At 45.2% G+C, this 4,425-nt stretch overlaps 1 long non-coding RNA gene across 1 annotated transcript; it reads right to left on the bottom strand.

The window, feature by feature from the left end:
* Positions 1-319: 319 nt before the first annotated feature.
* Positions 320-1,770, bottom strand: LOC125506225. Its single transcript, XR_007282609.1, has 3 exons — positions 1,507-1,770; positions 1,150-1,390; positions 320-1,019 (listed from the first exon to the last, which is right to left on the bottom strand). It is a non-coding gene; the product is annotated as an uncharacterized LOC125506225 (long non-coding RNA).
* Between the last annotated feature and the right edge of the window lie 2,655 nt (positions 1,771-4,425).

A 4,425-nucleotide genomic window follows, 5' to 3' on the forward strand; every position in this document is an offset into this window, starting at 1 on the left:
TGTGTCTAGGGCACATCTAGATGTGCTTTAGTTATTGCACATCTAAGTGAGTGAATCAAGTATAAAGAGAAAAAGAAAAAAGAGAAAGAAAATATTCACACGAATCTCAATGTAAAATTAATGACATATAACTTAGATGTGCAATACTTATGGCACATTTAGATGTACTTTAGCAAAACTGTTAAAAAAATACAGGTGTATACAAATACACCGATGCCAAGCAGGGCCTTAATGTCCTTGTTCTTTTGTTTTGGCAATTTACTTTGGTTCGTCCAATTAGCTTGCAAAAAGAAAAAACTCCTCCACGTACTCTAGTTTGTATTATCATCCCCTGGCAGGGGCGTTTGTACTGAAGAGTGGCACTCTCAACCAGTCAACCTCTAAGCATGTTTCCTCTAGGACAATGCATTTGCCTATTAGAAATTAATGAATATCATGTGTGACCAATGAATTCTGTTTTTGTTATACAACTGTCATGTCTCTAACCACAAGAGGAACAAGCGTGTAGCAAATGCTTACTTAAACACACTAGAAAATCCTCGATAACAAACATTTTAAATAGTAGATTTCATATTTCTGCAACTCATTTTCAGCAATTCCAAGCGGCATTGTGCATGCCATCCGGCGTTTTCCTTCCATGCCACGGTTTTTGCATTTGCCAGGCTTCCCTGGTTTCTTCGGAGCATCGTCTCTGTCCAGGCAGGTAGTGCGCTTATGTCCCTCTCAAAGACATATGCTACAGAATCTTCTCCACTTGCTCAGACCCTCGTAAGCCGCCTTTTCGCTGCCATTTGTTGGCCTGCCGACCCCTTGTTGCTTATCAGGAGGCGCTAGGCCTTGAAGGGCACTCCATCACTGTTATCTTGCTTACCATTATCAGCACCAACATAGTAAACCAATCTACCCAGTTCGAGTCTCTCATTATGGTCTTCAAAACCTAAACCACCCATCTTCGCTGCCAATGGTGCGCTCATCGTGTGTTCAAATGCTTCGGCACTCGCGTTGCCCGTCCGCACGACCTGCATAGCTTTCAGGAACAGATATTTCAATTTATATTTGCTCTAATCGTTAGGACTGAACTTTTTTTCCTACCATTCCTGCACTCGTATCAAGCACAGAAAGGCAAAAAGGCAGGGCGCTGATTCTCACCTTTTTGTCCAAGGTTCACTATGTCAGTTGACTGGGCAGAGCTTGTCGCAGAAGCATCTTTCCGCCGACGAACATCTCCACGCTGTCCGCCATGGCTCTCGCCGCCGAGCTGTTGGCTACAACTAGAATTTGCATTTGAGTCCGCTGGGATGCCCAGGTCCTCCTCGTTCCGCGGCAACAAGGCAAGGGGAGCCGGATCTGGGTGCTTAGGTTGTCGGCGAACTCCTCCCGCAACGGAAACCTGAAAGCCGGCCGGCAGAACGGACAACGACATGGCCCGTCGTCAACTATCTTTCACAGAAAAATGGCAGATCTCAGATTATAAGAAAGAACATTGTCGGATCTGCATCAACTAACCTGTCAATGGCGTCTAGAAGGAACTCCAGGCCAGAATCTTCCATTTTTTTCCCTTCCTCGCCGGGGGGACAATGGGCGCCGCCGCAAATGGCCTTCAAAGTGGAAGATCAAAAAAGAGATAGCCCTGGGTTGGGCGAATCGGCCGCATGACGAGGGTTTCAGAAAGAACCAGCTCGTTCGGGGCCGCCGCTTCGCCCGTCTCTTCCCTAACGTGACGTGCGTCCTATCTGATCCAGGGCTCAGTTTCGTTCCTAACGATCTGGTCCACGGACCAGAAAGCCCACCCGACCCCGCCGTCCCACCGATACGGCCTGGGCCCACCGTAGCACAACTGTTCCGTCCTGTATATCGGCGTATTCCTCTGTTTCCACGATTTCTTTCACAAGTGTCAGCCCGCTTTTCTCGGATCCCGAGCGAGGAATTGACGCCAGCGATTTCGGGAGCATATGCGCTCGGGCACCGAATTGCTGCTTCCGGCATCGAGAGTGCTACCTGTCATGTCGCTAGCAGTAGCACCGCTCTTGTGTCGCTGGAGCTTGCCATGTGCTCGTGCGCGTCGATGCTGCTCCTAGATGATGTTCGACGAAGTCAACCACACTCACTATATGTTCCACATGCACGTCGGCGCGCTCACGCAATACACTTTTTGATGACGAGGTGCGACCATGAACTGACAACAATAAAAACGATGAACCAAGCTCTGGATGATACACGCACCGTAATACAGAGCTAGCTTGCTGAATCCCTAATCGATCTTTTGCTTGAACGTTTACTAGCTAGTAGTACTAGTATGTACGAGCACTTCTAACCGGACGCATTCGAGTTAATTGCAAGGCATTACCACACTTCGGCACGTCGTAACGACTCAGTATCAATAGTCATTTTTTTTGCCATGCAGTGCCAACTCTAAGCCTAAGTGTTGCAAAACGATCTGACAGCCGTATAATAACGTATTGACCGTGTATCTGACAGTCGGACCCACCTGCCAGGTGCTGACGTGGCATGTTTTTTTGCAGAAAAGACCCTTATTCTATACTTAATAATATAAATGCCGAACCTGCGACCTAATGCACCCCACCTTCGCGCGGTAGCCACTACAACCGAGCGACGCTGGTGATAGAAGACAGGCGCCACTTTATTTATACAGCACAGCAATGCTGGGCCGTCTGGTTAGGCCCAGCGAGGCCAGCACTTTATTTTTTTCGTTTCGCGTTTTACTAGCCCGCATGCCCGGCTCGTTCGTTGCCCGGATTTCTTGCTTACGCTTTTTCTTTTCTTTTCTGTTTTTGGCTTATTTTTAGTTTTTTCTTCTTTTCTTTGTTTTCTTTCACTGGGTTGGTTTTTCTACTGGATTTTTAACACACTTACTGAACATTTTTTTAAGGTAGGCTTAAGTATATGATGAATATGTTCTCAAATACGTATGAACCTTTTTTAGTGTATGCTGAAGACTTTTTCTGCGCATAGTCAACACTTTGTAATGCATGATGAACTTTCCTTTACAAACGGTATTTTTAAAATATAATGAACTTTTGGTAATGTATGTTGAACATATTTTGTAATATATGTTGAACAATTTTCTTAAGATATGATGAACATTTTAAATAATGCGTTGTGAAATTTTTCTAATTTATATGGTGAACATTTATATATGATGAATTGTTTTGACAATGTGTATTTCAAAAAGATGTTCAGCATGTATGAAAATTATTGTGTAAAAAAACTCTTGCATTGCAAAAAATGTTCAGCATTTCTCAAAATAATTTTTCAGACACGTTGTTAGTTTTTTAAGTAACTGTGCGTTTAAAATAATACAATCAATATACAAGTAACTAAAAAAACTGTGTGCTGGGCATATAATTTTTTTAATAGTTGCGCATTTGAAAAATATAATGAGAATAAATAATAAGTGTGCATGCATGTCATCCTGAGTGAAGACACATAAAATTTGGGTGCTTGACACTTATACGAATACTAATAAGTTTATGTAAAAAAATGTATTTACACCCTGATAAAAAAAAGTAACTCAGTGTGCTGGCCTCGTTGGGCCCAACAGCCGGCCCACCGCTCGTCCTCTAGTATAAAAAGAAAGTCGCCTCAAACATCACCCGATCGTCGCATGGCGTGGTGGCTTGCGCGACCAGCCTCCGAACAAGTCGTCGCAGGTTCGATTCCTGCTACTGCGTAAATTTTCCTTCGTTTTATTTATTTGTCCGACTCGACGGAAACTTTCAAATAAGTCCGGCTGGGTGTTGAAAACTTCCGAGCGAAAAAAATCATCTCTGGTTTCCTCGCAAAGTAAGGTGCCTTTACGTGATTACTTGTAAAGCAAGGGGGTTTTCTGCAAAAAAAGCCACATCAGCACCTGGCAGGTGGGTCCAAGTGTCAGATACACCATCAATACGTTATTATACGGCTGTCAGACCGTTTTGCAACACTTAGGCTTAAAGTTGGCACTGCATGACAAAAAAAATGACTATTGGTACTGATTCGTTACGACGTGCCGAAGTGTGGTGGTGCCTTTCAATTAACTCCATGTATTCCAATCGTTCTAGCGAGCACATACTGCCGGAGAGCAAGCTGCAGACGGCCATCCCGGCGCGTTGACGATGCTCGGAACCTGCGAACCTTCCACACCGTGGCGCCGCTTCCGAAGAGGGAGTAGCAGTGGCAGCCACCCTTTGGCCGCCGGCGGCGCATCGTAAGAGGTCGGCAAAGTCGGGCGCGCGCCAGGATCTCCAGCTCGACGTCTTCCGTCAGCCTCACCAGCGAGAGCACAGCGCGTGCATGCATGCCAATGCCGTTACGCGTGTGTGCATGTCATCACTGGTATGCGCGCATCAGGCAAGCATGATTAGTTTTTTCCTCTAATTAACCTAGGTACGAAGCATGATTAGTTTTTTCCTCTAATTAACCTAG

Source organism: Triticum urartu, chromosome 5, assembly GCF_003073215.2.
Source record: "Triticum urartu cultivar G1812 chromosome 5, Tu2.1, whole genome shotgun sequence".
Taxonomy (NCBI): Eukaryota; Viridiplantae; Streptophyta; class Magnoliopsida; order Poales; family Poaceae; genus Triticum; species Triticum urartu.